Raw genomic sequence first — 23006 nt, 5'->3', positions numbered from 1 at the left:
TTTTGAAAGTTTCTAAGTCAAGACAGTTCCATTAAAGGGTTATGTGCAGATGGGATCATAAGCCTCTTTAAGAGGGTCTTTATCAACCTCTCTTTACGGAATAACAGCAGGGAAAGAGAATTTTGAAGGCTTAAAATTATTTTTAGTTTTTATCTTTATACCAGGGACTCAGTAGTGTTTTCAGTCTGAAATTTTGATTTAACCACAAAGGAAAAATTGATGATGCAAGAAACTAGTGCCGATGGGATCTAGGGGACAAGTGGGGGGTTGGCCTCCCATCATGGGAGCATTGCAGTTCATCAGAGGCACAGGAGGGAAGGCCGGGAGGGTGGGACAGATGTGTCGAGCTGGCAGGTTTGCTGGCCAGAGCATGTGAACACTGACGCAGCAGCTGAGCGTTTATTTCTACCCTCTTTCCCCTGGTACTTTGTTACTTAGTGGTCCTGTCAGCTGAGGAGAGCATTAGTTCATTAATGTGAGAGTGATTGTTCTGTCTGGTTTGGTTAGAACCCCAAGGCTGGTGGCAAGGCTTGGGCCATCAGGCAGGGATGGCAGTTGTGTAGTACTGAACTCTTTCCTGCTAAGTCTGGGTTTCCCTTGGATGAGATGACAGTATAATTTTAATTGACTTAACACAAAGTGATCATTTGCTTCCTAATGAAAATGTTTACCGTCTTCTGTCTACTACGTGTATGGAGCAGGGAAAATTAAATGTAGGAGGACCAGAGTCTGTGTGTGTGTGTGTGTGTGTGTGTGTGTGTGTGTGTGTGTGTGTGCCGCGTGCCCTCAGGCACTCTTGCTCAGGACGGGAATCTGAGGGCTAGGAGACTGGCTGGCTTGTGAAAAGCCAGGTAGGCAAATAAATACCCTTTCTTCTTTTGTCTGTCAGGAACTTTCTGAGGCAGAGTTTACCTCACAGTTTTCAGGAGATAATTTGTTTCATGGGCCGTATTCCTGGATTTGAAGTTTCTCATTACAGGGAAAACGCTTTTCAGTGTTGCACAAAGGCATTGGCAAGGCTTAAACGTAAGGGTATGGTGTGCGGTTGTTAGTACAGCGTCGGTGTAGTCGGATCCTTTCCAGTTCTGGAGAGCTCTTTGATGAGCAGTGATCTCTGATTTACTGTGACTTGAAGCGCCCGTCCCCTCTGAAATGAGACGTAGCTGTGGGCTCCTGAGCAGACTTCGCATCATGACGCTGGTCTCTGCTTTACCTTTTAAATTTTGCTCACCCGCTAAAATTAAAACAAACTGAAGTTTTCAAGTAAATAGACAACAAATATGTTGCCTATTTATAAATCTGTGGTGCAAAATTAGGACTTGCTACTTTGTGAATGCTGTTATATCGGGGGGTTGGGGTGTGGTCCCACCCACTGTCTAAGAATATGGGAAGCTCATGAGAGGAAACCCCACTTAACCATTATGCTCCCATTTACTAGTCATGTGTCCATGGATGCCTTACAGTAGGTAAATTTCCAGAAACTTTTAGGAATTTAATGTTCAGAATTGATAGCTTTCTCAGTTAACTCAGCTTCTTAGCTGAGAGGTATTAAACTTAAGAAACTTTTGGAATACGTTTCATGTAGAGCCGTTTCTTCCCAAATATGAAAATTAAATCATTTGCTGTTCTTTGGTTTTTCTGAATGCTATTATTAGAAGAAAGGATTACAGTAGGAAACTTCAAGGTTACTAGAAATCTGCAGGTACAGCAATGGCAAATTGAGATACCTCCTAATTTCTTTTTACAAATAATTGCCTTTTCCTAACTTCATTTTTGAAGTTGTGGAAAATACAAAATGTAAAAACGGGGAAATAAGAAACTCAGAGCCCCATCACTTGGAGGGGACAAATGCTGCACAGGCAGTATTCCCTGACCTGTCCAGTTCCTTCCTGCTCTGCAGTGCCTACCAACACAGCGGCTCAGACGGTCCCTTTAGTGATATGCATCAGATCGGGTCACTTGCCTGTGTAGACCATTCAGGGCTTCCAAGGCCCTGTTAATCTGGCATATGCTCTGTGTTCTCTTCTCTCCCACCCCTCAGTCTCCATCACAGCATCCTGTATCCCTTATAGACTGTATCCTACTTTGTGTTTATATTTGCTTACTTGTGATTTATCTCTTGTACTGGAGTGCGAGCTCCATGAGCGTGTGGACCATGTCACAGTAGTATCCCTAGAACCTGGCAAGTGCCTGGCATATTGTAGGGGCTTATTGGAAGTTTATTAAACAGTGAATGAACAGAGGAATCTTTAAGACCCTTCTCTTTGCATGCACATTTACACATAATTACATATACACAAGTCCTCTACAAAATTCTCAGTTTGATCCCTCCCCTCAACCGGGCATCAGTATAGTTCTTTTTCATTTTAAATGAAGAGGATGGGGCTATGGCATACTTTTTAAAAAAAGCACTAAAGATTGCTATTTATAATTTTATTTTTAATAAAAATGGGAGTGCATAGTCTTCCTGTTTTAAATGAAAAAGATCCAGACTACTGCACTATTTTTAAAACTTTAAAAAAATCATAGGGCCAGATTTAGATCTCTTTTGAACTGCAGGGTGTTTTTCTTCTTTTTCTTTTAAGATAATTTTAATCTTACATAAAATTTGTACAAATAGTACAAAGAGTTCATGTGTACCCTTCACCCTGCTGCTTCTAACATTATCAACTTTCATAACAAGGAACAATTATCAAACCAGGAAATTAGCACTGGTACAATCTTAGTACCGAAACTGCAGATGTTACGTGAATTTCACCAGTTTTTCCCCTAATTCCTGTTTTTTGTGCTCTATGATCCAGTGCAGCATCTCACATTGCATTAGTTGTCATGGCTCCTCAGTCCCCTCCGCTCTGTGGTAGTTCCTCAACCTTTCATGACCCCGACTCTTTCATTGAGTATTGGCCAGTTATTTTGTAGACTGTCTCTCAGTATGGGTTGGTCTAACAGTGTATTCTCATGATTAAACTGAGGCTAACTAGTTTTGTCAAAAAGTCCACAGAAGTAATGTATTCTTAGTGTATGGCATCAGGAGTACACGATAATGAAATGTCTTACCTTGATGACTTAGCTAAGGTGATGTCTGCTTAATTACTCCTCAGTAAAATTATTGTTTTTCCTTTGTAATTGATAAATGTCTTGGGGGAGACATTTTGAGACTAATTTTCATGTTTCCCCTTAAATTTCCCTCCTCTGATTTTAGCATCGATTAGTAGACCTTGCCCTCAACAGCTATTTCTATGATGTTTGCCTAATGGTGATTTTGTATTTCCTTCATTCCTTTCACATTTATTCATTGGAATTTTTCTGTAAGGAAGATCTATCCCTTTTCCATTTAGATATTCAATTTTTAATATCAAAATGAAGTTGTGGACATTTATTCTGTGGTTGTAATCCAGAAGTATTATTTTATTTTATTTTTTTGTTTTTTGCTCAGATTGTTCCATCTTTGGTCACTGGGAGCTCCTGGAGGTTGGCTCCTGTGTCCTTTTGACATGTCCCATCTCTGTCGAGCACTTCCTTGATTTTTGGCACCACATGATGTTTCAGACTTGTCTTGTATTTTCCCTGCCCTCGCCCTAGAGTCAGCCACTTTTCCAAGGATTCTTGGTGCCTTTAATTGGAGGATGATACTTAGAAAGCAGGATTTGAGTGTTAAGTGAACTCATTGCTACTTACTGGGTTATTGTTGCTCCTAGGCCCTCTCAATAGACAGAGCTAAGAAGAACATGCATATATACTAGCCTGTGCTTGCATACACATCTATATTTATTTCTATATCTATTTGTATAAATATATGTGTGTGTGTGTGTGTGTGTGTGTGTGTGTGTGTATATATATTTAAAGACCATTAATTGGTACTCATACCTCTGATTCCCATCCAGCACCCTGAGGTTCATTCTAGCCTTTCCTCTTTCCTCATTTGTAACTTCTTTCTTAGGCAGTGAGAAACCTGATTCTCATTACTACAGTGTATTTACTTATTTGTTCAGTCCTGTTGTATCATTGAGATTGAACCAGAGAATCAGCAGTAGTAGGAGATATGTTAAAAGATCTATTGCGGGAAATTGGCTTTTGTGATCTTGAGGCTGGCTGGGTGAGTCTGGAATCGGTAGAGTAGGCTGCCGGGAAAGACAGACTGGAACTCTTGGCCAAAGCTGCTGTCCACAGGTGGAAGTTCTTCTTCAGGGAAGCTGCAGTTCTGCTTTTAGGGCTTTTCAATTGATTGAATCAGGCCCAGTGGATTATCTAGGATAATCTCTTTTACACAAAGATAACTGATTATGGACTTTAATCACATCTACAAAATACCTTTATGGCAGCACCTAGATTAATATATGACTGAATAACTGGGGACTATAGTCTGGCCGGATTTGACACATGAAGCTGACCATCACACCTAGTATATGCATAATGTAGTTACAGAACTGCTAATATTATAGACATAATTTTAAAATTTTTCAAAATTGTAAAGAATTGTAAAATTTATAGACATAATGAATAAGGAATAACACTTGTCAAAATCTCTAATTATGCCTTTTATTTATAATCTTGTTTATTGTTTGTCAGTCTTTCCCTGTATCCCCAACACTTAGGATCGTGCCTGGTACATGACTAGCTATTGAATGGATAAAAAGAGTAAGGCCTTTCATACTAGTATTTCTTTAGTATTGATTTTCCCCTTTGCCAGTGTTTCTATTATGAGAGGAGAGTGAAGTAGAAGACCCAGTTTGGAAGGTGTTAGAAAGAGATCAAAAGGTTGGTGTCAGGTTAAGTCCTGGGTTCTAGGGAAATGTTTCATAAATGTTCTCTGCGCTGAAGGACAGATCTGTTCCTTTCACAGAGTGCCTGCTTCCCGTCCCCCTCCCCACTCCTTCCTTCCGTCCTTCCGTAAGTTCTGCTTGGTTAATTATTGTACTTTTGAGAAAAGGAAAACTCCACATAGTTTAAAGCTTCAAAATAAATTAGTTGAGGGCATTAGCATTATCAGACAGTAGCAGTTCATGTTTTTGTTGTTTTGGAGTAGCAGGATAATGCAAACTGTGATTTATTTAACCGTATTTTATGAAGGCTTCTCCTATGTCATACATTTGGGCTTTAGAGAGGAAAAGATATGGGCTCTGTTATTAAAGGGCATATATTCTAGTGTACTGTTTCTCTAATGTGAGTAATATATGGTTCTGTTTCAAAGAAAAAAAAATTATCTGGAATCCCCAGTGTTGACTTACATTACTTTTGTTATAATGTTCCTTAGGTATGTAGAAACCTGTAACTAGGAATGAACACCTTATGCTTATATTTATCTTACAACTATAAGCCAAAGCCAGTACGTAACACAATATAAAACGACAAAGTCATTGAAACCCAAATTTACTGTATTAATTTAATGTGACAGGATATTGTTTTACTAATGCAAAAGCACTACTTGTAATACAAAATATTGCATAGACTCATACAGGCAGAGGTTTTTGAGTTCAGCCTGTCTCTCTTGCCATGGGATGACTCAGTCTTCCCAGTTCTGTGTTGGAACTGCTGAAGTCCTGGTTCTTGTGGAGTGGAGTGTGATGTCATTTGGTCTTCTCTTGCCCCAAGTGTATCATCTGTGTAGTAGGTCTGCCTCTATTGATTTCTTGTTGGTGTCACACAATGAAAGTGGTAATAGTTTGCCCCATCCTGACTCTAAATGCAATACAAACTGGGACATTGAAAAAGAAGATTAAAGAATATGCTTCTTGACTTACTGCTGACACCCAAGAATATGTCCATTGATTTCCCCTTGTGGGAGGGTTCATACGTACTCTTACCATGTGATGTACTCATTGCTATATTGAAGGTGTGTACAAGGTGCAGTGTGATGGTGGGAGAGAGTGTCAGCATTTAAGTTGAAACTTAACGGACGGGAAGGAATTTGCCAGGCTGATACGCAGGAGAGGGTGTTTCTGGCAGAACTAACAGCGCATACGTGGTCATGGGGCTTGGAGGTGTGGGTGGTTCAGTACTGGTATGTACTGCAAATGAACTTTTGGAGTTGAGTGTAGCCTTCTAGCACAGTCCTTATTGTGGAATTCTTACATTTACCTTCTGAGAGGTAACTTATGCTTGTGTTATAACACTATAAGATTAAGGTCTTCATTCATTTTTCTGGTTTTATTTTCCTTTTTCCAGCTTTATTGAGGTATTCTTTATATGCCATGCTATTTACCTATTTCAGTATATAGTTCAGTGGCTTTGTAAATCTATATATTTATTTATAAATTCATCACACAGTCCAGTTTTGGAATGCTTTCATCACCTCACAGCATTCCTTCCTGCCCGTTTGTAGTTATTTCTTGTGCCTATCCCAGGTCTAGGCAACCACTGGTCTGTTCTCTGTCCCTATAATTTTTCCTTTTCTAGAAATTCTATATAAATAGGATCATGCAGCATGTAGCCTTTTGTGTCTGACTTCTTTTATTTAACATAAGTTTTCCAATAGACATCCATGTTGTAGCACGTATCAGTACTTCTTTTTATGACCAAGTGAAAGTGGATGCTCTTTTGTATGTACCACATTTTGTTTATCCATGATCAGTTGATGGACTCTTGGATGATTTTCAAGTTTTGGTTATTACACATAATACTGTTTAAGACATTTGCAAGTCTTTGTGTGAATGTATGTTTTAGTTTATTCTTTGGTAGATACTTACTACTGGAATTGCTGGGTCATTTGGTAAGTGTGTGTTTAACAGTTTAAGAAACTGCCAAACTACTGTCCAAAGAAGCTGTACCATCTTACTGAGTGTATGGTCTTACTGGCAGCAAGCCACAGTGTTGTCATTTACACTTACGGTGAACGACAAGCAGCGTGTGTACATGGGGCAGAGGGAAGGAGAAGGTGCGAATGTTACTGGTGGGATGGCTTGTCTTCTTTGTCTCCTACTTGACGTTCTGAATTCCTACACCAGCACCAAATTGCATAGAGTGGCAATCTTCAGATTTTGCTTTCTTGTTTCTAGAGTTCAATGTTCATATCAATTCTTTTTTTATTTGTAAGCTCTGGTTTTATGCGTACAATTTGTCAATCACTGGAATCTGGAAGAATACCTCTAGGTGATCCCCAGCTGGGCTAAAACAACACCCCCCATAACTGTGTTGTGGTGGCATTCTCTGACCCTAGCTTTCAGAAAGTTAGGGGAAAGCTATTTGTGTGTAGGAGGAAGAGCAGATATTTTGGAGTGTGTGGTTTGGGTGTGTGTTAAAAAGGAAAACTAGGGTACTGTTATGTTATTACCCGTGTGGTATTTTTACCACAGCATTATTAGTGTGAGTTGTCTTGGAATCAGATTTGGTACAAGACTGAAATTTGTGTGTAGATAGCCCAGGAACAGATGGATTTAGGTTTGATGTTTTAATAGTGTTAGGTGGGAAGCATAGATTACTTTATACCTTTCGGTCACAATATAAAGTTCAGCACCAAGATTATCATCTTTCCCTGTAAGTCTGGTCAGTCTGCCTCGGTCCCCTGGCTCCCCTGTCTCTGGGCACTTGGCACTGCAAGCTGTGCAAACCAGAGCCTGGAGGTCAGTCTGCATCCTTCCCTCTCTCCCATGTTGTATGGATTCCTGAATTTTTATGTTTTCTTCCTTACTTCCAATCTGACTTCCTATCCTGGCTGTGGCTGTAGCCTCCTAATTCCTTTTCATCTTTTCTCTGTTCCTGTCCATCCTTCACAGTGGTACTGGAGAGATCTGTTAACAGTGGAAAACAATTTATGTGACCCTGTTAAGATTTATGTAAAAATCTGTGTGCGTGTGTGTGCGTGTCTCTGTGTGTGTGTGTGTGCGCGTGCGCGCGCTGACTTTAGGGTGAGGTGTAAATGTTCCGTGATGTAAAAGGCCCTCTTGGCCAGACCCCGTCTGCACCATCCCCGTGTCCGCACGGACAGCCGACAGCCTCTTGCCCGCAGCCTCCTGCTTGCAGCCTCTCAGGTGTCCTGTGCTCTCTCGCCTCCAGGCCTTCACAGATCCTGCTCTCACTGTCTGGGAGACCCTGTCCTCTCCGGCCCTTGTCTGCTCTGAACACCAAAGTCCATCCTTTCAAGACTTAGTCTAGGTGCCCCCACTACCTGAAGCCTTCCCAGACATCTTTTCTCTCCCTCTTCCATTCTTCCTGTGTTCTCATAGCACTTCTGCGAACCTAGTATGTGACTTTGTTCCCAAGTACTGTAGCAGTGTGTTTGCTTTTGCTCCCCTGCTGGCCCGTGTACTCCACTTTTCTCATATGTTTGTGACCCCGGCATCTAGTACGGTGCTTGGCACCAAGTGTGCACTCAGCAATGATTGGCAGATGAGGAGGGAAAAGGAGTCCGGGCTAACCAGGGTGGGAGTGGCAGATACTTGTGGGAAATGAGGAGCTGTCCATGACCATTGGAGGAAGCATGCGGGGAACTATGCCATTCAGCAAGGAGGAGACCCAAACCCATTCACTGACTGAAGGGGTTTCGCAAGAGATACCACCTCCTCAGATTACTCGTTCCAGTAATCAAGAGCCCTCATGCTTAGAAAACGTAGAGTGATATTTTATCCAAATCCTTTATATATTAACAGGGTTTAAGCCTCTTTAGCCTTAGTATATATGCATCCTTCTGTGAAGACAAGTAAAACATTCGAACCAGAGTTGTAATAAAATTGAAACAAGACTTGTGAAGTTAGACGCCAAAATGTGTGAACCTGCTAGATAAGCTTTAAACCACATACCCATGGTTATTGAAAAGTGAGGGTTTTGCATGCAATGTACTCTTCCCTGTTTAACTTTCCTCTTATGTGCGGTTCTGCTTTATGTATTCTGGTTAGATATTCTGCATGCTGCTGTTCATTCTTTGGACTTTTTTATTTCTACAACTTGCCAGGGATAATCCCGTGTGGAATTATATTTTATAAAATAAGCACGCCTGCCCGAAGGAGCATGGCAGTTTAGGAAGCAAATGTTGCGAGGGAAGGAATGTGAGACTGTCTCTCATCACCAAGTAGTTTTCCGTTTGGTTCATGGTGCAGTTTCCTTGGAGATTGGAGCCCACCTTTTACTTTTTTTTTCTTTTTTTAAACTACATCATGGTCGTGAAGTCTTTTTTGTCATTCTGGTAGATTAATTTTTACCTGACCTTCACGAGTCGTGTTGCCTGAGTCGTATTGCCCGATTATCTCACCTTGCAGCATCTGTGAATAAGGCGTTAAGATCTCTTTTTAAAATGTTGTATGCCTTATATTCTTGTTCTTGGTCTAAGAGCTTAAGTATTTTTTAGAGATTAATGCAAATATTTTGTGTTTTACTTTCGTGGAGGACATTTAATGTCTTTCCTCCCCATGTGCGGAATATGCGTCTTTCCAGCCCTCTTCCTTTTATTGGTGGTGGTGGAGATTTAGCAGGTCTTGCTTTCCTCCAGCTCTATGCTGGCCCCAGCCACACTGTGGACAAGATTGATGGCTTTTATAGAAGTCTTTTTCTAGATATTACTAATATTAAGAGGAAAACTTCAATAACTTAGTTCTCTGTAATTATACTAGCTACCTTCCCTCTCAAGGCACATGTAAGGATAAATAAGGTAAAGTGCTTTCATCTTCTCAAAAGCAAAATAGTTTAAGGAGGAAATATAGTGGGGATTAAGTGCCTGGCAAAAGCATGATGTAGCTGTCAGGCGTGTCTGGTGGTTAACATTAGGATCCAGTGTTAACTGCCAATATGCCAACTTGAAGGAAACCATGTCCCCTGTATAAGCCAAAGTAAAGAAATTCGTTTAAACAGTTTTGAGAATGAAGATGTATTTTAATGAATGCCATGCATATTGATTGAGCCAATGTAATCTCATAGTTGATCCCATTATCTGTTACCCTTATGTTTAGTTTTTTAAAAATCATTTTTAAATACACTAAGTAGTTATCCCAAAATAATTTTTTTAGGTTAGCCTATATGTGACACGTTCTGAGTAGTAGAGTATTTACTAATTGTTTTGGGACTAGATGCTTAAATAAAAATGCTTAAATATCTCTTTATATATATTTTGAGGTGTTTATAGTACTTGGGAAATATCTTACAACCTCTTATTTCCAAGATTCTAAATATCTGAAGGGCTGTCAGGTCCCTTTACAGGGACGTGGGTCTCACCACGAGCTGGCCTCCTTTGTGGCTGTTCCAGGAGGGACAGCTGGTGGACCCTCTGTCTCAGAGAGAGAGTGGATTCTGGGCAGCACTGGAGTGGCTGGACCAGGTGATGCCCAGGGTTCCTTCAACCCTCGATCCGGAGAAATCTGATACAGCTTTACAGATGAGAAGATTGACGTTTAAGGAAGTTAAATGATTTTACCTTTCGCATGTTAAGAGCTAAGGAAATGAGAGGTTCAAGTAAGTACCTTTGTCATGTTTGCAGCTGAGACTTAGAAAAAAATGAAATTGAAGGTAAGTGCTTCTGATCAGTTTTCTGACAGTGTTGTCTGCCCACCCCCACCCATAGTACCCTGTGTGGCCTCTTTAAGCATGTGGCCTTCGCCCATGCAGTCCCTCTGTTTCTCTCTTCCTACTCCCCTTACCTACCTGGTGAATTTTTGCTTATCCAACGCATCGCTCTACAGACATCGCCTCCGTGAACTCGTGGACTCGCTCTAGGCCTTGTTTACCTTTACCCCGTGCTTACTTGTCATCCTTACTGGGCCCAGGTGCTTCAACTTTGGTGTTCCCGCAGTGTTTTACACAGATCTGTTTTAGAATAACACTCGGTATTGTGTTGTACATTTCTCAAGGGGCTGAACTTCCTAGACATGTTGTATTATGACCTTAGTAATACTTCAGTCAATAGGACATACCTATTCTGCTGGGACGTGAAGTCAGAGCGTTTGTTTCATCTCAGCCTAGCAACTTCTTAGCTCTGTGGTGGTGAACAGGCTACGTACCCACTGCCTCATGTCTTGGGTGAGGATGTTGACAGGGCCTCCCCCATGGGTTTGTTAAGGAGATTAAATGAGTTGATACCTGTAAAGTACTTAGAACAGGGTCAAGTAAGCATTTCATAAGTTATAGTTATTCGGATCAAAGCTGAGAACCAAGTTTTATTAAGAAACACATTATTAGTAGAGTTTATTTAAGAAGACAAAGTTTTGGGCCAAAACAAAATGACCCTAAATAATATAGCTGAAATTTAGTAGATGTCTCCTCTCTCATGAAACAGCCCAAAGTGGAGCGATCCAAGGCTGCTGTAGTCCGTAGGGTTATTCAGGGGCCCAGTTTCTGTTCATGTTGCTGCTTGCAGGCGGTTGGTCTCATTCACGTTATAGAAGCTGCCCTACTTGCAGTCTGTGTTCCAGCCTGCAGGGACGAGAAGGGCCAGGGAGAGTGGTTCCAACTTTAAGGACAGGAGCCAAAAGTTGTATACGTCACTTATGGTCACATCCCATTGTCCCAAACAGTCACATGTCCACACCTAGCTGCAAGGGAAACTGAGGGGGTTTCCCTTAGATGCACTGGTTAGATTTGCAGCTCTGCTTACAGGCTGTCAGACTTTGGGAAAGTTATTTTACCTCTCTGTGCCTGCTTTCTTATCTATAAAATGGGGTTAATAGGAGTACCTACCTCATAGGATTAAGGCGAGAATCATATTAAGATAATATACATAAAGCATTCAGGACAAGACTTGATACAAAGGAAGCATTATATAAATGTTAGCTATTGTGATTATTATTTTACTAAAAGGAAGAAGGAAGAATAAGTATTGAGGGACAATAAACAGTCTCTTTATGGGAGGAAAACCAGAGACTGGGACTCCCCTGCCTGCCTCATTTTCTGAGGTTTCTGGGTAGCCACAGACTTATTATAATTACTGTAAGTTCCAGGAACGTTTAAGCTCCACCTAAGTCTGTCCTGCATAGGTTTTGTTTAGGCCTCCCTTGGGTCAGTATGAGAAAAGTTTATCATCTATGTTTGTGGTTTTGAACTCTCAATTTTTCTTTTCTTTTTTTTTTTTGAAAAGTTAAAAATTCCTTAATTTTTTATTCCTGGAACCACTACCACAATTTACAGGGCAATATACCTGATGTAATGAAAAGAAAAAGAAAAAGACAAAGCTACAACAGGTAAAAGACCTCAGGAATGTACATCTAATTGACACTACATTTCATTAATCAATAGCTGCACTTTTTGCAAACTGTGGCTATGACAGTCCTGAACAAGAAGGGTTTCCTGTTTAAGCTGCAGTAACTTTTCTGACTATGGATCATCGTTCCTTCTGTGGCAGATTTTTACAGTTCCTCTAATGCATTCGGGACGACTGTCTCAAAGTAACCGGCAGCTTTCCTGACAACTCCTCGCTCTCTCCCCTGCTAAGAACTGTAGCCCTTTTCTGCTGTTTCTAGAACCTTCTGCTACCATATTCACCACTTCCACCACCAGATCTATAACCACCACCATATGGACTGCCCGAGCTTCTTCCACCAAAACTGCCCCCTTTCATGGGTCCATAATTTGATTGCTGTTGTCCACTATAATTTCCAAAATCATTATAGTTCCCACCAGCACCATAGTTACCTCCAAAATTTACTCCTTCATTGTAACCATCATATCCTCCTCCACCACCGCCATATCCACCACCTTGGTTTCCATATCCTGGTCCACCACCGTAGCCCCCTCTATTACTATAACCAGGACCGCCTCCATAGTTGCCACCATCACCTCCAAATCCATTGTATCCATCATCACCTCCTCCATAACTACCTCTGCTGCCACCACCTCCACCACCATAGCCTCCTCTTCCACCAAAGTTTCCACCACGGCCAAAATTACCTCCACCACCTCCAAAGTTTCCTCCATGACCCATAAAGTTGCCAGATCCACCTCCCTGACCTCTTTGCAATCCAGTAGACTGCATCTCTTGTTTAGAAAGGGCCTTTTTCACTTCACAGTTATGCCCGTTAATAGTGTGGTATTTCTGAACAACAATTTTATCAACAGTATCTCATGATCATCAAAAGTTACAAAAGCAAATCCTCTCTTTTTTCCACTCTGCCTGTCTTCCGTAACTTCTATGGTTTCAATCTTGCCATACTTTTCAAAGTAGTCTCTCAAATTATATTCTTCTGTATCTTCTTCAATACCACCGACAAAAATTTTCTTCACTGTTAGATGGGCACCAGGCTTTACAGAATCCTCTCTAGAAACAGTTCTCTTTGGTTCCACAACACGCCCATCAACCTTGTGTGGTTGAGCACACATTGCTGCATCCACCTCTTCGACACAAGAGTAAGTCACAAAACCAAAGCCCCTAGAACGTTTCGTTTGGGGGTCTCTCATTACCACACAATCTGTGAGTGTGCCCCATTTCTCAAAATGTTCTCTTAAACTATCATCTGTAGTTTCAAAGCTCAGGCCACCAATAAACAGTTTTCTCAACTGCTCTGCTTCCTTTGGATCATGGCCCTCCTCCCCCCTGGCGGTGGCGGTGATGGCTAGAGTTGGGCTGGGGGCGACCGGGCGGCGGTTTTACCTCCATTTTGAGACCGGACTCTTCAATTTTTCTTTTCTATTTCTTCCTTCACTGTATCTTGTCCTTGATATACCAAGGAAGCAAATTAAGGGAAATAATTTATAACTATTAATATATTAGTTTATAATTATAATGTTATTGTAATTCTTCCTTATAGTAGATATATTTGTAAAAAGATGGCTGTAAAGTGAAGTTTCACATAAGAAATTCATTTCCAGTTGTCAGTTAGAATATGTGTGTTAGTGAGAAAGTAGGCGGTATGCAATCCAGTTATTTCTAACTCCTGCTTTTGCTCCAAGACATTATCTTGTGTCTTTGTGGTAACGTAGTGGGCTTCTTGATGCTGCATATATACACACCTGCCTTGGCAGTCCAGACTGTGCTCAGAGCTCTATTCCAGGAAATGGTTGTGCATGTGTGATGATTGTGGGATGGTAGGCCAGGTAAATTTGGCAATATTGCAGGTGTGTCTTCTACTTGGAGATTCATAGATATATTAGCATCTTTCTGGAAAAAAAAAAAGCTGTGAGAAGAATGATAGAAGAAAAGCCCATTCAATTTTGTTTAGTTTACAAACTCTTGAACTTTTTTGGCTTACTGGCTTGTTATGAGTAGCACTGCTATAACCATTCTGGAAAAGAGGATTCTGTATATACTGGTTTTGGCAGTATGAGAAATCCTGATCTATCTCTGAGTTGCCTGCAGTTCCTGTTCTTCTTTGTCATTAGAGTCAAGTGTAAAGATAAAGTTTCATATCCTTTTCATCTAGAGAGAAAGTATCAGGAAGATGGTCACCAGTGAGAGAAAGAGAAGTCTGACATTGCTTGATTAGTGGTATTGACAATTCTCTTCTTCCAGGAATTGGTTCAGAAAAGATTTAAAATTTTCAAAAGTGTGTCTTCAGGCCCTGGAAATCAGTTTTGTACTCTGATGATAAATTACATAAGTTAAGAATCTGGCTAAGATTCTCTATGAAAGAATTAAATATATACATGTCAAGAATATCTGTGGTATAGAAGCAGAAAACTTGGGATTTTTTTTTTTAATTTAAAAAAGAAAGTACAATAATGGTAGGAGCAAAGAATTTTTTGTAGAATAACAGCTTCCCCAACTGTATTGTATATTTAAAAGAGGTCGTCACTATGCATCGTTAAAAACCTAGTTCTATTTGTGTGCCAGTGATAATCCATGCATAAATGGTGTTTGTGAATGTAGCCATTAAACAGTTTAGATGCATGGTGCCCTTCTACAGAGTATAAATTTAAATCCTCTTCTCATCCTAAAGGTTGATTTTATTTCTGGGTGTTGTTTCAAATCTAAATGGAGTGATACTGTACCATTAGAAATTAAAACAATGAAGGCACCTTATTTAACAAAATATATACTTCTAAAAATGCTTAATTTTGATTTAAAGAAATATACCCCTAATATAGATATTTAGAAGATATAAAAAAATAAGTCATATAATTCTAATGCCTAGCAACCACTGTTAATATTTTTTATATTTATTTTAGTTTTTCCTGTGCATATTAAATATTTTTAGCATGTTAGAGATAATACCTTTGGTTTATATAATCCTTTTTCATTGCTGTTAAGAATCTGTGTTAAATATATTTTCATCATGTAGAATTATACAATCTCCTTAATCCATTATTATTGAACATTTGTGTTATTTGAATTTTTTAATTATAAACAATGACATAATTAACATCTTTGTGCATAAAACTTGACTTACATTTCAGAATTATGAATCCCTCAAATTAAAATTATAATTACTGGGTCAGAGTACATGAGTACTTTTATAAAGGTGTTGATACATGTTGCTAAATTATTTTATGGAGAGATTGTACTAATTGACATCCTCACCAGTGGTCTATTAGAGTACTGTGTCATTTGAACATTGTTTGGTGATTTGACTGGCAAGTATTGAAATCTTGCTTTAATCTGCACTTTTTTTGATTATTGATGAGATTAAACATTTTTAAAAATGCTTCCTAGCCATTGTTATTTTTTCCTCTGTGATGTCTCTTCATGTTCTTTGCCCATTTTTATACTATGTTATCTAATGGGGATGTCTTTGTTATTTCCTTTATTTGTGAAAACATTTTCTTATTAAAGATAGTAGGCTTTTTTCATATCATTGGCAATATTTTTTCTAGTTTTGTTGGATGTGTAATTTTATGATTTTTGATATGCTGCAGTTTCATAGTTTTACATGTATAAGTTTATTGATCTTTTTTGTATTTTTTTATTGCTTTTATGTTTAGAACATTATTCCTGATTCAGGGATAGGATAAATAATCAACTTTGTCATTGTCTTTAATTTTATGACTATTTACATTTTTCTTTTGAGTATTTTAGAATTTATTGTGTTTCGGAATGTAAGATGACGCTCTAAACAATTTTTTTTTATTCAAAGTAGCTTCAGTTTCTCCAGCACAATTGAGTGAATGATCCAATTTCTTTCTCATTGATTGGTGGGCAGTTCTTCATCTTACATTACTTTCTTATATATTCAAGGGTTTATTTCTGAGTGATCTCTTCGGTTCCACTGGCTTGTGGTTTTCGTTCTCATGTAATACATTGTTTTAATTATTGCAGCGCCAATACTGGTTTTATATCTTCTTTTTTTTAATTTTTTTTTTTTGAGACAGAGTCTCACTCTTTTGCCCGGGCTAGAGTGCTGTGGCGTCAGCCTAGCTCACAGCAACCTCAAACTCCTGGGCTCAAGCGATCCTCCTGCCTCAGCCTCCCGAGTAGCTGGGACTACAGGCATGCGCCACCATGCCCGGCTAATTTTTTCTACATATTTTTAGTTGTCCGGATAATTTCTTTCTATTTTTTTTTTAGTAGAGACGGGGTCTCGCTCTTGCTCAGGCTGGTCTCGAACTCCTGAGCTCAAACAATCTGCCCGCCTCAGCCTCCCAGAGTGCTAGGATTACAGGCTTGAGCCACCGCACCTGGCCTTATATCTTCTTTTATGACAGTTAATACCACTTATTTCTACTTCAGTTGTATTGATTAGGTTAGAACTTTTATAACAGTGTTTAGTAAAACTGATAATAGTAGACATCCTTGTTTTACTTTTGATTTTGAATGTAAATAGTTTTATCTTTAAATAGTTATGTGAAGGAAATTTTTTTAATTCTTTGCCCTCAGCATTAATCTGGAATAGCAAAGAATTTTATCAGATGCCTTTCCGGTGTCTGTAATAAGTCTGAATTTGGAAGTTGTTTATGAAGTGAATTTTTGTAGGTGAATCATACTTTGTAATTAACTTACATTGCAAATTCTAAAATGTGTCCCTAGAGAAAATGCTTCAATTCCAAGCAAAATATATTTTTTGATGCTAGAATGTTTCCTTTCCCTTAAAAGGCAGTAGGACATTTTCTTAATTAGTAGTTAGAGGGAACAAACATCTTCAAACAGAGAGATGGAGTTTGAGAATGTCTTCCAGCCCTGGCATTATTCCAAGACATAGTGTCCAAAAACTGTCAAGAACATAGTGTCCAAAAACTGTCAAATTCTAGAAATCCAGAGAGCGGAATTGGACTAGAATTCAGGATCCTTCTACTGATTGTATGTGTGACCTTGCGGAGCCTCTTCACTTGGCATATTATAGATACACTAATTCATTATATGAGGTCATTTGTAGCTTGCAAACTATGCCTCTCTAAATAGGGCTGGAAGTTTCCTGAAAATATTCTTATATTTCAAGAATTTGTGAATTGGCAGATTTGGGGGGAGAACCTTTGATGTGTTCTGATTCTTGAATTTTTGATAATGTACTCCCTATATTCAGATCATATACTTGGCTGTTGACTGACTCCTAGTAGCCACATAAATATACTGTGTTATTAATATTTGTGATAATTGACAAGTTAGTGTATTTGTGTATTTTCATGGTGAATATGAAGGATGCCCCCCCTTCCTTTTCGCAGCTGATGGATGGGTCAATGCACTAAACCAAATATAGGTAACATGCTTCTGTAGCACTGAAGGGGGGTTGGTTGTGGCAAATATCGTTTACTACTGAGCAGCTCAGAAACACTTTGGTGAAATTGACCTGATTCACCTACTACTCTACAGTTAGAAAATGCAGCTGTAGAGAGTGCTTCTATTTCTTGAAATAAGCTTGATTTTGTATACATTTATATTTCTAGTATTAGTTATATGTAGGTATTCTAGAAATAGAAAAATCTTTAGGAAAGTTATAGGAAAGTGGCTCATGCCTATAATCCTAGCACCTTGGGAGGCCCACCAGGGAGGATTGCTTGAGGCCAGGAGTTCTGAGATCAGCCTGAGCAAGAACAAGATCTAGTTTTTACAAAAAGTAGAAAAATTAGCCGGGCGTGGTGGTACACACCTGTAGTCCCAGCTACTCAGGAAACTGAGGCAGGAGGATCGCTTGAGCCCAGCCAGGAGTTTGAGGTTGCTGTGAGCTAGGCCGACACCACAGCAACAGAGTGAGACCCTGTCTCAAAACAAAAAACAACAAGAAAAGGTTATAGAAAAGGGAGTGAATCCATGTAGTATCAGTATGTGGCCTATAAAGCCATGAATGGTTTTATGCTTTGTAGCTTATTAAAAAATATTTATTTTTGGTATAAAATCGCTCCCACCCCCAGTTCTGCTTGGGTAATTGAACAAAGTCAAAATATTCTGTAAAAACTAACCTTGAGAATTTGGTTTTGCATACAACAGCAATTAAATATCTCTTTAGGAAGTAAGTTGTTCAGAGGTTGCATAGTAATGTTCAAAGCTGAATTTGCTTGCTCTAGCATATCTGTATTTCTAATAATTTCTAAAAATTCTCTATGCGTACTCTAAAAGTTTGAAGTAAACCTACATTAGTGTGATTGTTTTAGGAATAGTAAGAAATGCATGCCATGAAATTTTAAAGGAAAAGAGATTAGAAAAATTATTTTAGTAGTTAAGTATAGTTAGGATACAGAGGAGTTTCCAATGTTAGTTTCAATTTGTGGCTTTAATGCTTACTCTCAAACTTTGGGCAGTAATCCAATTTCTTTGTACTGTCAAGTTTCTTTGTTTGAAATGCACATAGCTTAATTCACGTTAGATGATAGGGCCAATGCTAGTTTAAGATACTTCCATTTTTAGGTAGCCTTTGAGATTCTCATTTTTTAAGAGGCTTCTTGCTATAGAAGTAGTAGTGTATAAACAGATTTTAAAGAGTCAATGTTTTGCCAAATAATTAGTAATTTATCCTAAATCTTTTATGTCTGTATTTGATAATTAGAGATTAAGACCTTTGTGCATACACATTTGGCTTGGTTGAGGGACCACAAATTTTAATGGATGTAATGATTAATTTAAGAGGAAAATAAAAGAAATACAATTTAAGATTACCATCTTTCCTTTCTTTACTATGTATGCATTTTAAAAATCTCATTTTCTTACATCCAATTTAAGAAGGGATGCATTGGAAATTATCTCTAATTTTAGACTCCTTCCTTCTGAATGAAAGAGTACTCCTTAATATATAAAACTTTCAAAGGGTATACATTTGATATTTTATGTATATTTAGCCCAAAGTCTTTAGGTACTGAGGAAGCTGCTTAAGTTACTTTGCCTTTGAAATGCAGCGTATGAGTTAATTACTTCCATATGGTGCTGTGTAACAAATCATCCCAAAACACAGTGACTTGAAATAATTGTTTATTTTCATGAATTTGTGGGCTGGTTGAGGAGGCTGTGCTTTAGGCTGTGGTGGAGTGGCTTTGCTTCACACTGTGTTTATGTGGTTTGTGGCTTCTCCAGGTGTCTCTCGTTCTCCTTGGCATGGCAGGCTAGCTTGAACGTGTTCTTCCAATGGCCACAGCAAAGACGCCAGAGGATGATTCCAGTTGCCAAGCACGTTTCGGTCCCATTTGCCTTATGTTTGTTTGCATCCCATCCATTGGCCAAAGCAAGTCACATGGCTTAACCCAAAGTCCCAGGCAAGAAAGTGACCTGGAACTACAAAGTGATTATGCAACTCCGAGGGCATGTATTCAGGGAGGAGTGAGGAATTGGGACCAGTATTTCAGCCTGCCACATGCAATTTAAGGACCTGACTGTCTTAATTTTGGTGATGAGAAGCTGAAATAGGCAAATGTTAAACTGATGAAAAAGGAATATATGGGATTTAATCTGTTTCTTAAAATTATAAATTGGTGAAATATGTAAAGAAGTGTGCAGTATAAAATGATATTAATTCAAGAATGAGGTATAATGATAAATCTTTTCCTGGTAGCTCTTAAATTGTATAAATCATGTACTATATCAAATCCATTTCCTGCTGAACTTTGTTTTTTTCTCTCTTGGTGCGATATTTTCTTTTGGGAATCAAAATTACTGCAGTGCAATACTTAAAGAATAATTTTTACCCATGGGGTAAAAAAAATTCTTTGACATAAGGCTCTAATAATAATATGTACTTAATCGGAGATATTTTAGAGTATTGGAGCCAACAACAGAATAAAAGAAGCAGTCTTAAAGACGTAGTCTTTAAGGGTAACATAAATAGCCTTCCCTATTCCTGGCACTTTGCCTATCTTCAAATGGTCAGTAAAAAATGCTCTGCCCTCCAGCAGTGCTCAAAAAATCAAAGATTCACTACAGTAAGAAAATTGTCTTGTGTGATTCAGTGACAGTACCTATTTGAAGTGAAAAAAGGGAGAAGAAAGACTCCAAAAAAGCAAATAGATAAATATTAGATAATAAAGAATTCTTTTCTTAAACAATTCCTTTGTTTTTTCGGTAGACTGGATTTGCTTTGCATGTTCTTTTTTTGATGTGGCCTGGTTGGAGGAAGAGGTAGGGAAGTTTGACCTTCAGAACCAACAGGGCTTGAATAAAGTCAGGAGGGAGCCCCGTGTTTGCCCAGGAGTCGGTGTAGGGTAGTGCTGAGGCTGGAGCCAGTCGAGGCCTCTTGGCAGCTGGTTGGCTCTGCCCTCCTCTCCCAACACCACACTATCCCGGAGCCCAAACTGTAGAATGTTATGCTTTTCTGTTATATTATTTGATTATAATACTTCATGGGGAAGGAAACAGGCTCTGAGAAGCAAAGGGACTCACACGGCTATGTGTGGGATTGGTAGTAGAGCCAGCATGCAGTCCTCCTCTTCTCTCTACACCAGGTGTTCTCTTCTGGGGGCAGGTGAGAGTGTATGGGTGTGCAAATGCAGGAAGAGTAGGTTAAGTCCACTGAACATGGTTGTAGTACTGTGTTCCTGATATAAAGAACTTTTAATAGTTAGCCTTGGGAAGTATTTTGGCCTGGGGAAGCTAGAAAACCTTAAGAAAAAGTTACCTGAAAGTATAACTGCCACATTTCAGTTGGCATAAAGATTTGGGAGTCTTTTATACACTGTAGGAGGATATAAAAGCCAGTGATTAAAATAACAATGACAGTCTTTACCTGCTTAGACAGGGTGCTGGTATTTTAGTTGGATGAAATGCCTTCTGTGTCCATATTGAATCAACATGCTTGAAAAAGGTTTGGGAGTCTCTTTTTAAAATTCAGTTTGTGATTTTGTGTTGCTGTCTGTGTAGCTGAGGAAAACCAAGGCCCAACTTAGTTGTGATTCAGATAGGTTTACAGCATTAGCTAGAACTGGAGCTAGAATCCTGCCTGGTGATCCCAGGACCACAGTCATCATTCCCACACCAGCATGGTAACTTGTTTTATTGAGCCATGCAGAGGTCAAGGGGGGTATGCAAAGAGATAGGAAACTTCCCAAAGAGCAGCCAGTGCAGATACTGTAGGATAAACAGAAGATCAACTTGTGCTGTCACTCAGATCTGGTATAGAAGACCTAAGGTTCCATGACTGGAGTCACATGTGTAGGACATGCCATTATAGTAAACAGGCCTTCAAAGACACGAGGGTAACATCCTATTTCAAATCTTATTGTTCTGATTCCTTTTTTCCCATTGTGTTTTCTGACGGACTTTCATTGGCGTTTATCAGTGTTGTTTTATATCTGTTACTTTGACTGTCTTGTCCACCCAGCTGAGTCTGTCAGGAGACAGGGTGTCTTTTTGTATCCTCGGCTTCTTAGCACCCAGCCCTGGGCCTGAAATGACCCATGCACTTTACTTGATGAATTTTGAGTGAAAAAATACATATATATGTAAAAAATTCATATTCATATTTGATAGGACTTAAATAGCTACCTGGAGCAAAGATCACTTCCAGCTGAAAATGGGGATTTGAGAATCTCCATAGTGAGGACAAGCCCAGGAAGACGTTCTAAATGAACTCATGTTTACAAAGCTGCAGCAGGTTATCTCCAAAGGGAATAGACTGATATGGTGCTGCCATAATTAGTTCTCTGGTTAGAAATCAAGATCTACTATTTATTTTACGAGACTCTCCTATACACAGTGTTTCTTAGGCACAGAGAAATAAACATTGTTGTGTCCTGGGCTTTATGGTCCGTTGGGTCAGGGGAAGTCCAGGCATGTATGGTAGGCTAAATAATAAGGGAGTTGGGACTGTAATTATGTAAAATCAACATCAGGCACTTACTGGTTTACGTGCATTTTCTTACATACAGCTGCAGTGGTGCATTCACGTGGTGAGTTGATGTGAGCCACCTCAGGATAGGTGCCACACGGCAGGGTTCTATCAGACTCTGTGCCCCACCTTCCAGTCTCTTGTCTCCGGTGTCATGTCCTGTTCATCTCTCCTGCACATTCTACTGTAGTTACAGTAGTTGCTTGCAATTTATTGGTGTAAGTGACAGAGATGAGAGAGGTTGCTTTGGAAGGAGGGTGGAGCCTTTAGTCTGTAATGAAAAGCCGGCCGCCCCTGGAATGTGATCATTTGATGCTGGTGATGCCTCCACTTCTGGAGCCCACATCTCTTTGCCATTCCAGGTGGATGTTGCTGTGAGAGTTAAGTTGCCAGCCCAGATTTAGGGAGAGGGGAATTAGATTCCACCTCTCAGTGGGAGGAGTAGCCCTCTTGAATCTGCCACACGGGGTTCCTTGATAGCAGCACCACTGGGAGACTTTAAAGAGGGAAGGTTGGATGGTGTGGTGGGTGTAATGACACATGATCAAATGTACTTTTACATTTAGTTTCCAAAATGTGACTGGGAGCCCCTGACACCCTCTCTCTTGCTGTTGTTTCCTATAGAAAATTCTTTTTGACAAATGTATTTTTAGGTGGCAGGCATCTTTTCAAGACTGTATCATTGTGTTGTATGCCAGGAAATGCCTTGAATTTTAAAATTGTCAGTTTTGTCTACTGGAAAGAGTATGAAATTTGGAGTCAGACAAAACTGGGTGTAGCTTGGGGTTCTGCCTGCCTAACTGTGTAAGTTTGTGTGTTTTAACCATTCCAAACCTTTTATCTGTCCACTAGGAGTAATAATGCCTCTTTCACGGGGTTTCTTGGCACATAGTAAGTGCACAGCAAATGTTATTAATTTACATTAAGATGTGAACACTAAACTATAAATCAAGAAAAAACTTTTATTACTTGGTGAGG

General features: G+C 39.4%; 1 protein-coding gene and 1 pseudogene across 2 annotated transcripts in view; one reads left to right on the top strand and one right to left on the bottom strand.

Moving 5' to 3' along the window:
- Nucleotides 1-23006, top strand: part of PELI2 (pellino E3 ubiquitin protein ligase family member 2) — a 156050-nt gene that overhangs the window by 21465 nt on the left and 111579 nt on the right. The gene's annotated exons all lie outside the window — the stretch shown is intronic.
- On the bottom strand, nucleotides 12374-13510 carry LOC105825862 (annotated as a pseudogene).

This window comes from Propithecus coquereli, unplaced genomic scaffold (assembly GCF_000956105.1).
Source record: "Propithecus coquereli isolate 6110/MARCELLA unplaced genomic scaffold, Pcoq_1.0 Scaffold83, whole genome shotgun sequence".
NCBI classification, from domain to species: Eukaryota; Metazoa; Chordata; class Mammalia; order Primates; family Indriidae; genus Propithecus; species Propithecus coquereli.
The sequence above is the reverse complement of the archived record's forward strand: the minus strand, read 5'-3'. Positions and strand labels throughout refer to the sequence as shown.